The following is a 12,148-nucleotide window of genomic DNA, read 5'->3' as shown; positions in this document are numbered from 1 at the left end:
GACAAATGGCTGCCATGCAAGCAAGACGCATTATCTGATTTCCAAAGAGGAGAAAAAATTGATCAAACTCAATTAAGAGCAGTTGAATTGAGTTTAATGGTGTTTCCTATCTACAGTTGCCTGTTTACATTACTTTAAATATTTGGATTTGTTTTCCTCTCTCATTCACAGGGAGCAAAATTCTTTCCCCATAGAATCCAGCTTGTGGGTTTTTTTGTTGTTGTTGTTTTTTGTTTGTTTGTTTTTTTGACTAGAATGAATTCCACGATTTCATCTAGAATCAAGGAAGATAGGGTCAGGCCCAATGAACAACTCCATCATCTTTGGTAGATTTAATAAATATCTCTGAGTCTAAGTTACGGGCTGGGCATTGTCCAAAGCCTTGTGTTCCCATCACTCAACAGGACAGGGTACCCTCTGCTGCACAGAGCCCACAAGGGTGGGACTAGAACAGGGACAGCTCTTCAGAGCCAAGTGCTCTGGTAGACAGAGCTCGTGGGCACCCTCAGTTTGCCAAGCAGAAGAATGACTGTTGGTCACCTTGGCAACACATCCAAGTTACAGAGAGGCTGGCTCCTTGGCCAAGATGGCCAGCCATGATGAAATGACTTCCATCTCTCTGATTTAGCCACTACGGAAATGCTGCAACGTATTTCTCATGTAAATTTCTCACATACATTTTGTGTACTAGTAAAGGCACTCTATTCTTATTTTTACTTGACGTGGTTTTGGCACATAGAAATAGTGCCATAGATGGCAAATGTGAGCCACAAGGTCACCTTAGGCAGAATCAGTCCAAGAAGCACTCCAGCATTAGGCAAAGAGCTCTCATCTTCGCAGGAAGCACTGGATTTCTCAAACCGCGGCCCTTATAGAAGCCCCATTGAGTAGTGAGCTTAGAGGGAACAGTCAATCAAGCAGCAGCCAGAGTGAACACTACAGCCTTCTTCAGTTGCCCTTCCAGGGCTGCCCTGGGAGCTTGAGGGCTCGACAGCTGTGAGCAAGTGTCAGTAGTTGTGAAACAGGATAGTGCCATCTCCTTGCCGCTATCTCAATAGCTCGTGCAGTTCGGCCTCTTAAAAACTGTCTACTGAGTGCCTGCTAAGCAGCAGGCACAGAGCCTGGTGTTGAAAGTATAGTTCTGGAAGCAGACACATACTTAAGTAGTTCAGTAGATTTCGTGTTATAAGACTGTGAGTTGGTGATGCAGACATTCTGGGGGGAAACCATTTTTGAATTGCATGGAGTTGGTCCAGCTGGAGAGCTTTGTGTGCTGGGAGACACAAGGTCAAGAATATACACTTTGTGAGGTTCAGGGGCGACTGACACAAAGAGTGAAGTCTCTCGCAGGTGCCTGCCTACTCAGCTGCCTGCGTGTGGCAGGATGTCACAGAGGGATATGTGCCAGAGTCCGGTAAGCCTTCTTTGAAGTCGGAGTGTCTGTATTACTCCCACAGCAGCTCCTCAGCATAGCTGAGCTTACGAGCCCAGTGGGTGATACTCTCCCTCCCATCTGCCTTATTGCCTCAGACACTTCCTGGGGACCATCCCCTTTGTCACCTAAGTATATGTGCCTGGAAGAGATATTTGAAACAGGACGAAGGGCCATAGGGCCCATGATTTGATGACGTGCTTTAGCTGGACAGCTCACGCATGCTCAAAGTGACAGTCAGTACCCCCTCCAACTCGGGATTCTCATGTTCCAGAGTACACCCCCTTCACTTACACAGTGTCAGAACTTCAGCCTTCAAACAGTGACTTCACATTGTTCTACATGTCCTAAAACCAACTGTGAACATTAGTAGTTAGCTCCTGAAGAGAAAGAAGGCATGGCACCAGTCCATGGGCATTCTTACTGAGACATGGGCAGCCAACCACATACCTACTGGCTTTCCCTGACCTTTAGGAAAGCAGACACCTAGTACAAAACTCTTCCTTTTCCTTTATAAATCACAAAACACTTCTGTAAACACAAAAGTAGGATGAGCATTTGAATATATTTAGTACCTTTTAAAGCTATAGGCACATAACATAAACACAAAGCAGCTAACCAGAGGGTGACTTAAAACTCCAAAGCCCTTACTTCCTGAAACCCATTTTAGAAACTAAAAGTGGAATTGAATGTGTCCTTCCTACTGAAAAATTAGAAAACAAAATGTAATCTCAGTTTCCACTGCGATTAGCTATGTTGATAATCGTTTTAATTTCTTGGGAGCTGAATTTTCAGAAATTGTCTCAATAAACCTTTATTGAGTGTCTTCTAAGAACAAGATACTGTATGAGGATGCTTTCAAGATGATAACACTTTTATAGAAGATCTGACATAGGAATTAAATCTAATTCATGAAAGTAAGATGCAAACTGAATATGATGCTAATTGTTCCAAAAAATCTGAAACTAGAAATTTACTGAATCTTGCTTGACATGACACTCGCCATATTCTGAAAACACACTAAAATATTCTATAAATTACCTTCAGGCTATATGTATGGAATGTGTATGGAACATAAGTGAATTTACCAAGTTAGACTTGTGTACGTAAGATGTACCATTTGTGTGTGTAAATATTCTCAAACCTCAGACATTCCTGGTCTTAATGATTTCACAGAATGGAAGCTCAGCCTGTGTACCATGCTTGGGCTTACAAGGAAAGGCATTTCTGCCTCTGGTTTGGATCCACTAGCTGAAGATGTCCGTATTGAAAAAGCTGCCAGTCAAGGCCCACAGAATTGCTGCACGTTGACACACATTTTGAGGAAAAGAGCTTTAGCAACACAAAATTCCAAATCACAATCGAGTAAGAGACAAAGGATATTAAAACCAACTTCTCAAAAACCAATATTGATGACTTTTGAGAAAACCATTAAGTCAATAGCTTAAACTCTATTTTTGGATATGAATGTTTGCTAGTGTGTAAAATATCAAGTATGGTGTTGAATTGTGCCATAGCTTTGAAAGACTTGAATTTTTTTTTTTGACTCTGGGAAAATGGCCATGCCAGGGGAAATGCATGCATATGTATACACGATACCTAGCCCTTGTTGGTAACAGGAAAACCATTGGTCTGGAGTAAGAACCAATACACCAGGCTTGAAAAAAAATCACTTATAGTTAGCAGAGAGCCATTGCAGCTGCAATGAATAGACAAACTCTTCAGGGGAGGCTGATAGATTGGTGGAGTTTCCAATTCCATTTAGGGACTTAGAGGCTAAAATGAATACACATGGAGACTACCAAAAGATTTATGAAATACGGGTAGGTTCAATCTTTCACTGAGTCAATGCAAAGGCAACAATGACTATTCTTGCGCTGTTAGTTTCCTTAACGCTTCCAACCATGGAGGGGACACCCTCAGGCAGCTTGCCAGTGGAGAGCATTCCTGAAGACAAGCCTGCCTTTGTCATTGTCAGTGACTCTGGACAGAATGGCTACCTGAGATATCCACACGATGAAGTTCACTCAGCGCTAGGTGATGAGAAGGGGGTCAACATTGGATCACCAGAGGGAAGTTATTTGCGGCAGAGTCCCAGCTGCTGGCAACATTCCCTTCTTAAAATAACCAACAGGTGGATGACCTGACCCTGGACGCCACCGTGTCAGAGTGCATATAGGATATATCACTGCTTTCTTTCCTTTCTTATTTGCCAAGTTCCATATTTCTCTCCTTGTAAGACCATGAATTTTGAAATAAAAATATCTGAAAAACACAACTCCCAAAATGAAGTCTTTCGCATATGCGTTTAATGATTATGCATTTAAAAATGCCTGAAATAAAGGCAGTTATGTATATATGTCTGCGTAATCACTTCTAGAGGATCCAGGTTTATAAACGTCATTGTATTTAGATCAATGGAATCACCGCTTATCTTTTGGCTCTTGTCTGTTAATTTTTGCTCTGTAGTGTCTGTGCCAATGGTCCAAGTGTTCTCAGCCTCGTCTTTAGAAACAGCAAATCTCTCTCCTAGGAAATGAGGGTGTTCCCCAAAATCATTCTGATTAGAATCTTTGTCCCTTGTACAAAAGAAAAGGAGGCGGAATAGCATAAACTTTATCTTCTTGTAGTTTGATGATCATTGGAAAGAGGTCAAGGTCGAGCTGCTGGACAGGCCTCCTGTACTCCTGTTTCTCAGCATGCCTTCTTAAGAACAGGGACACATTAAAACACATTTGGCTCTGACTCCACTTCTACTAAGGACATTACAAACTTGTCACAAAGACCTGCCTCTGGCCTCAATGGCTCTGGCATTTGCTCCACAACAATGGCATTCAAATCGCAAGAAATTCATGAAAACACAGAACAATGCGTGGTGAAGAAGCAAGTGCCCTCGCTGGTTCTCCAGCGGTATTGCATCGTGTCAAATCCGGATTCTTCCGGTTGAAACCAGGGACAATGTTTGGCTGTGGAGAAAATAGACAGCGAAGGAAATGAGATTAGTAGAGGTCTTTGCTGGGGGACCCCATAAAGGGTGTGCTGAGGGGTCTGAAGTCGTGGTGATCAGTTGAACGATGAAGGAAGGGAAACCTTCCTTCCTCTTCAGAGATGAAGAAAAGTCACACTTCAAGGGAGTAGGTATTGCTTTGTGCAAACATGCGGAAACTGGAATGTCAAAATCTGGACCTGGAGGTGAAGCAGAGTGAACCCCAGAGCCAGGAAACTAGGAATTCATTCTGCTCTTGGCTTACGTCCCACCATATGTGGGTCATTGGCCAAATATGAGTCTCAGTATACTTTTCTTCCACTTTAAAAATGTTGGCAAGGGTGTGGAGAAGAAGGTACCTCACCCCACCGTTGATCAGAATGTGAGCTAGTACAACCGTTATGGAAGACAGAATGGAGTTATGCAAAGAACTGAAAGTAGAGCTGCTTTAAGACTCAACCATCCCACTTCTGGGAGTTTACCCAAAGGAACTGAGCTCAGCAGTGGGAAGGCTCCTTTGTGCACTCCTCTCTTTTTCCAGCTCAGTTCACAACAGCAGAGATATGGAGTCAAGAGAGATCCCCATCAACTGAATATGTGGTGTATATACTCGATAGAACACTACTCGGCCATAAAAACATTGAAATGCTGTCTTCTGCAACCAAAAGGATGCAACCAGAGATAATTATGCTTAGTGAATAACTCTATCGTGTTTTCTCTGCCATACAATAGGTAATAAAGAATACCAAAAAAACTGTAAGAAAGAAACTGACATCTTAGCATTTGTTTACTCTTCATAGCCCTTGTCTATTATATTCCTGTGGAACCATGATCTTTCTACATTTTGCTTGTTGAATAAAGGGCTTAGTGAAACGTTCAACCTGTTGTTATGAAGCAAATTGAAAAAATCTTATTGCAAGAAATGACAAAAAAAAATATCAAAAGAGACAAAAAGGATTGGAAGGGGACGTTGGCAGTGGGAGGAAGGAAGGGAACATTTGTTATCTTCTTAGAATTGTGGCCGTGAAATACATGAACCCTGTATTCCTTAAGTTAGAAATCTTCTTCATCTTAGGAGATGTGTTTGGGGAGATGGTCCCACTTTTTACTCATGATGGTATTAACTTGAACTATGCTGCCAACCCATTGGGCAAGTTCTGCTGTCCCTGCGTGATTTTTTAGTCAATCTGCTCAGCAGTGTCCCTCCTGGAATTCCCCCAGTAAGGCTGATGAGAAGAGAAGGCCAGGAACTGCACTTGAACTTCAGCAGAACTTCGTGATGACCATGCACCCCTCCCCGTGCCCATAGTTGATATTTCCCACCTGAAGTGAAATGTGTTTCTTTACCAAAGAGATAAACGCCAAGAGGGCAACACTAGAGTGAACTGTCTAGTTTGCAGCTGCAATCTTGTTATTCTTCTCCAAGTTACACTTTTTATTCTTTGTTTGCACTGACCTAGATATCTGTGACAGATACATACAGCAGGCGTCATTTTATATAAACAAGCTGTTATTCTTAAATGTTATGGCCAATGATGACTTTATCACTGGCAACTCCCTCCTTGAAAAACAGCTTTTCTGCCACTCCCGGGGATCAGGAGATCCAACACAGCCGGGTACTGCAGGAGCAGCACAAGCAGGAGTGGCCCCCGGGGCAGCAGCGGGCAGGCGCTAAGCCACTACCGCCAAAGTGCCAACCCTAGGGCTGCGACCTCTGCGCCCCGGACTCCAGCGCCCCAATCCCCAAACTCACCTCCGCCAACTTTCACGTTGCCTGGGCGGCTGGGCCCAGCTGAACGACAGTAGAGTTTGACTACCAGGCTCTGCACCATGATGAGCTGAGAACAGCTCGCTGGGGTAATCACCAACCTCAGGAAGGAGGATGTAGTTTGGTGGGAGGGACAGATCGACCACAGCAGGGGCTTGTTCCCAAACAACTTTTTAAGAGAAATACAGACATGAAGAAAGACCCTCTCTCTCCAGAAGTCCAGAGAAGCCCATGCATGAAGTGCCCAGTGGAAACTCTCTTTGCTATCTTCTGAAATGAAGCCGCTTTAAAAACTAACAAGGGGGGAGAATGTTGGACCCAATGATCTCAGGTGGCACTCAGCTAGCTGCCCCAGAATGATGCTAAGCTTAAGCTGAGAGTTGGCAACACCCTGGACATGGTAGGTGAGGTGGAGGGAGGGTTACAGAATGATGTTCTCAATGGGAAGACTCCTTCCAGCTTCATGCAGGAGCTGTCAGGAGAGGCAGGTGAGCTTGGCTTTTGCCACGATGAGCAGCCCTCCAAGTCAAATTTAAGGGAAACCACAGGGATCACTCGAGCATACCAGGTTGGCAGGTGCCAATGGGATGGTGGTGACTGCGTCATACAGCCCCAAAAAAGTTAAGAGTGGGCTTTGCAAATATTTCCTCTTTCTTTCTTTCTTTCTTTCTTTCTTTCTTTCTTTCTTTCTTTCTTTCTTTCTTTCTTTCTTTCTTTCTTTCTTTCTTTCTCTTTCTTTCTTTTCTTTTCTTTTCTTTTCTTTTCAGATTTCTTTATTATTTTTATTGGAAAGGCAGATTTACAGTGAGAAGGAGAGACTGAGACAAAGATCTTCCATCTACTGGTTCCCTCCCCAAGAAGCTGCAATGGTGGAGTTGAGCTGATCCGAAGCCAGGAGCCAGGAGCTTCCTCCATATCTCCCATGTGGGTGCAGGGTCCCAAGGCTTTGGTCCATCCTCTGCTGCTTTTCTAGGTCACAAGCAGGCAACTGGAATAGAAGTAGAGCAGCTAACTGGTGTCCATATGTGATCCTGGTGCACTCAAGGTGAGGACTTTAACCACACACAGGAGATATTTAACCATACCTAAGATTTAGCCAAGAGATAGTGAGCCACACACAGGAGATATGTTTAAAGATAAGCCGATCAAACTGAGACCAAGGTCAAAACTGGATTACTGCGAAGTATTATCTCCAGATGAGGCGCAGAACAACCATGAGTTGACAGTCAAGGAAGGGGAAGTAGTCGCTCTCATCAACAAGGACTGCCTCGATGCAGGCTGGTGGGAAGGAGAGCTCAATGGCTGAAGAGGAGTGTTCCCAGATTGCTTTGTGAATGTATTTCTGCCAGACTTTCCTAAGGAGGGGAACAGACTCAAGAAACCACCCCCTCCGTTTACTCCTGTCATCAAACCAGGGGCAGGTACCACTGAAAGAAAACATGAAACGAAAAAGATTCCTCCTGAAAGACTGAAACACTTCCAAACTGAACAGAAGACAAAGAAGGACCTGAGAGACATCCAAGTTTGAAGTTGTTTGACAGCAAAAGCATCCCTAGCACCCAAGCCAGGGACAATAACAGCAGGTGGTGACGGACAACCCCTCTCCATAGAGGCAGTACTCTCTGCCCTTTCATCCTCTGTGGGCATGGCTAGACACAGAGCTAACTCATCTCTGTTCAGCATGGAAGGAAAGCCAAAGATGCAGCCTGTGGCTGGCAGCCAGGCGGCCATGGTGGAGCTGAGGACATGGGTCCACGAGCTAAGCAGCATCACTGAAGCCAGGAACGAGCATCGCTGAGGCCCAAATGAGAGAGGAAGCAGTTATGATCAGAGCTGGACGAAGAGAAGAAAATCCGACTTCACTGGAAGTGGAAGTGAATGACCTAAAGAAAGCTCTTTAATGAAAAGGAATACTTGATTCGTGAGATGTCACATTACTCATCCTGAGTCAACGACTCAAATTTTATGCCCCAATCAAAATAATCTTGCCCAAAAGATTCAAGGTTTGCCTCAACATGTTCCTGTCTGAAAGATTAGCACAAAACTCTTGATAGCACAGCACAAATCCCACCCAAGAGGGCAGTTGTCCCCTTGGTGTGGCCCTGGCTCTGGCGCGGGCCACTTCACCTGCACACATTGCTTGTCTACTGTGAGAAAAAGATCTACTGTGAGATCTCACATCAATGAGAACTCAGGCAGTTTAGTCCATAGTGCGTAGCACTAGTTTGATGTTTTCCATTAATAAAATGTAATTTCAGATTATTTATTTACAAGCTGTATAGTTTAATGGCTTTTTAAAAAAATCGTGCTATATCACACATTCCCTTCGCATCTCCAGCACACACACACAGCTTCAGGAGCGAGCAGCCCATTCCTGGGTTTTGGGTGGTGAGCTGCCTCGTTTGGTGTGTCCCTTTAGAGTTTTTTTTTTTTTTCAAAGATTTGTTTTATTTTTATTACAAAGTCACATATACTGAGAGGAGGAGAGATAGAGAGGAAGTGGAGCTGCCGGGATTAGAACCAGCGGCCATATGGGATCAAGGCGAGGACCTTAGCCACTAGGCCACGCTGCCGAGCCTGTCCCTTCAGAGTTCTATCACACATGCAACTGTAGACCCAAGCCATCCCCTGCCCCCATGAGCAAATCTCACCACCCTAAAAGAAATGTGAGCTTATACGATGCTGTATTTATGAACAGAGAAAGGCAAAGATATGGTATTCACGATGATGTGTGCCTTTTACTATAAACCACCGTCTTGATTGGAGCTTCTGTGATAAGCCCACAATGATTTTAAAAAGTAAACAAAAAAATTTAAATAAAATCAACTTTTCCGGACCCAGCATGGCAGCCTAGTGACTAAAGTCCTCACCTTGCACGCACTGAGATCCCATATGAGTGCCGGTTCATGTCCTGGTATCCCCACTTCCCATCCAGCTCTCTGCCTGTGGCCTGGGAAAGCAGCAGAGGACGGGCCAAAGACTTGGGATCCTGCACCAATGCGGGAGACCCAGAAGAAGCTCTTGGCTCCTGGCTTCAGCTCAGCTCTGGTTGTGGCAGCCACTTGGGGAGTGAATCAGCAGATAGAAGATCTTCTCCGTCTCTTCTCCTCTCTGTATATCTGACTTTGCGATAAAAATAAATAAATGTTTTTAAAAAATAGCTTTTCCTTGACGATCTCTTTTTTACCAGACCCAAGTCACCTGTTAAGGAACAATGCTGAACTTAATTCTCATTCTTTTGTTCTTTGTTTTTATCTCCGCACTGTCCCTAGTCCACCTGCCACCAGCCATGACTGGAGTCCACACTGTCCCTGGTCCACCTGCCACCAGCCATGACTGGAGTCCACACTGTCCCTGGTCCACCTGCCACCAGCCATGACTGGAGTCCACACTGTCCCTGGTCCACCTGCCACCAGCCATGACTGGAGTCTACACTGTTCTTCCGTATTCAATACCAGTGATTTGCACTTCTGTCATCTCTTTCATTTGAGATCTTTTCTGATCCACTTCAGAGAGGTGCTGTAACGGGTAGGTTCTTTGACAGCCTGCTTTCCAGAATGTGCGGCAATGGTAGACTTGGCAGAGTGGAAATAACCCCCTCTCAACCGCAGACTCAGGTGGTGGCTGGTCCTGAAGGGATAGAGGGTTTTGTGCGGTATCCAGAGGCCTGGACTGCCTGTGTGGAAGACTTTATCAAGTCACATGTGCCTGCAATGGCCCAGTGACCTTCTGAAAAACAGTGGCCCTAAATCCCTTGTCTGCCTCCATAGCTGTGACTTACACCAATGCTTATGCTGGAATATTAAATTAGTTAACATGTTTATTCAGGATGTCGCTGATCTGGGTGAGAGCCAGTGTCCTGGCTACTGGCTTGAGAATGCTCTTTTTCTTGTTAGGCAGGTGGTAGGTGTTCAGTGAGAAATACCTGATACTGAGATAACTTAACCCAGCTATCTCTTTTGGAAAGTTTGAGTGCTAGGTGAACAACAATAAAAAGGCCCAATCCCTTCAGCTTAGGGTTGCTTCTTGAGGGACTCAGAGACTTTTTTTGATAGAATCTAAACTATGCCACATATCCAGAGACCAAAGTTTTCAAAACCAAGTCAACCATGAAATGCAAAATTATCTTTCTATGACATATTTCCACGGTCAGGTAAGATCAGTTTTCATTGGAGACTTCAGTGATCTCTTTGTGTGGAGCCCTCACAGCCCAGCTGAACTTGCCTCTCAAGACCCATTCTATTGAGAAAGCAACAAGGCCTACAATCCTGCCAAGTTCAGGTTGTGGGCCCTTATACAGGGCCATGTGCAAGCTTTCGGCAAGAAAGCAAGCTTTCAGCAATAAATGATGGATGGCATTGTCACATTATACTTCTGGAAAGTAAGAAAATGATATTATGGCGTAGGAAGGACTAGTACTGTGAACATTTGTCTCTCCTGTTTAGCAACAGAAACTCGTGCACTCACTCTGAGAAGAAACGCGGTTGCATTGCAACATCTGTCCGTGGGCCTGGTGGCTTCTGATGTCTGTCATCAGGCCTGTGGCTGCCCTTGTCAAAGAACTTTTGATAAGCCATGGACCACCAGCAGAATAAGATGTAGCCTCAAGAACTCTTGCTTCTGCTCACTGTTAACATTCATGTTGTTGCACCAATTGTATCCAGCAAGAACATCACAAGTTAATCACTGGGGAGTGGCTAAAGGAGAAGAGTAGAAAGGTTGTATTTCTTCTCCAGAATGATGAATTCTTCATGTTGGAGTTCTACCCTTGTTTTATCTCAGTTGTTTCAAGGAAGTAAAATTAAAGAATGGAAAGTCAGAGGTCACTGTGTTGTCTGGGAAGAGCTTATGGAGACAGGGTGACACCCACAGCGTATCCACCAGAGCACCACTGATGTCCCAGAGGGAGAGTGTCTCAAAACACAGAGGACCAGCTCTAAGGTCCCTGAGATTGCATCCCAATTCACAATCTACACACCCTCTGGGGACCTTCGAGACAGATCTTCTCCAACAACATGGCCAACTCGCAAGCCTCCTCTCAGCATCAATTAAAACATCCTCTCCAGGGAGGTGAGCTTTGGTCTTCTTCTAGATGGGGGTTCTTCGTCTTCAGCCACACTTCTTGGCAATCTACTTAACAATGATAACTCACATGACAGCCTTAATCCATCAATGTGTCATGCAACCAATGACAGGCTGGAGTGTGGCAAGTGAATCCTCTTATCAGGCACCCCTTCTGCCTGGGACTCGCTGGCTCTCATACCGAACCTTGCCAGGCACAGGGTCTGTGTGATCAGACGCATCATGCCCCTCCCTGTGTTTGAGCCTTTTATTTTCTTTCAACTTTCCAATTTTTGATCTATTTGGTGGCCCTTCCAGGCAGCCACGGTGAGGTGGGACTTTCTGGAAATAGACTAGACCACAAAGGTTTGAGTTCTGAGATGAGCAGGACAAGACCTTTAAGGCAGTGAGCTGACACACTCCGTTAGGTTTACCACTGAACTGCATAAGACAGTCCCAAGGAAGCGTAGATGATCAGCAACACAGCTTTCTGATTCTGCTGGAACTTTCCAGGGAGATCTGTTCAGAATCAGTACGACCCCTGTATAGTGAGTGAGCTCGTGAATCAAAAGTGCCAAGTGACGTGTGGGCTTTTCAGACTGAAGGATGCGGCGGAGGTTGCATCAGTACCAGGGTCTGGCTGTTACTGTATAAGGACATCTTCATAACATCGTGTAGTGGTATGTCTCCCTGTTGGAGTCTTGGCGCTTCACTGGACTCCTGCAGTGCTGGAAGGGAAATGCTCAGAATTCTTGACTTCAGTCCTTGTACTTCACTTGCTACCAAGGGAAAAACATACAAATGGTGGTTGAAAGTCAGAAGATGTAAGTTCTAACCCTCGCTGTGTTCCTAGCTAAGCAGGTGTGTGATCGTAACACAACTCACATATCCTCCTGGGACT

At 44.8% G+C, this 12,148-nt stretch overlaps 1 pseudogene; it reads left to right on the top strand.

The window, feature by feature from the left end:
• The first annotated feature begins 4,506 nt into the window (after window positions 1–4,506).
• On the top strand, window positions 4,507–6,811 carry LOC131481506 (SH3 domain-containing kinase-binding protein 1-like; annotated as a pseudogene).
• Window positions 6,812–12,148: the final 5,337 nt, after the last annotated feature.

Source organism: Ochotona princeps, chromosome 1 (genome assembly GCF_030435755.1).
Source record: "Ochotona princeps isolate mOchPri1 chromosome 1, mOchPri1.hap1, whole genome shotgun sequence".
NCBI lineage: Eukaryota > Metazoa > Chordata > Mammalia > Lagomorpha > Ochotonidae > Ochotona > Ochotona princeps.
Note: the sequence above shows the minus strand (reverse complement) of the source record. Positions and strands in the feature narration are given on the sequence as shown.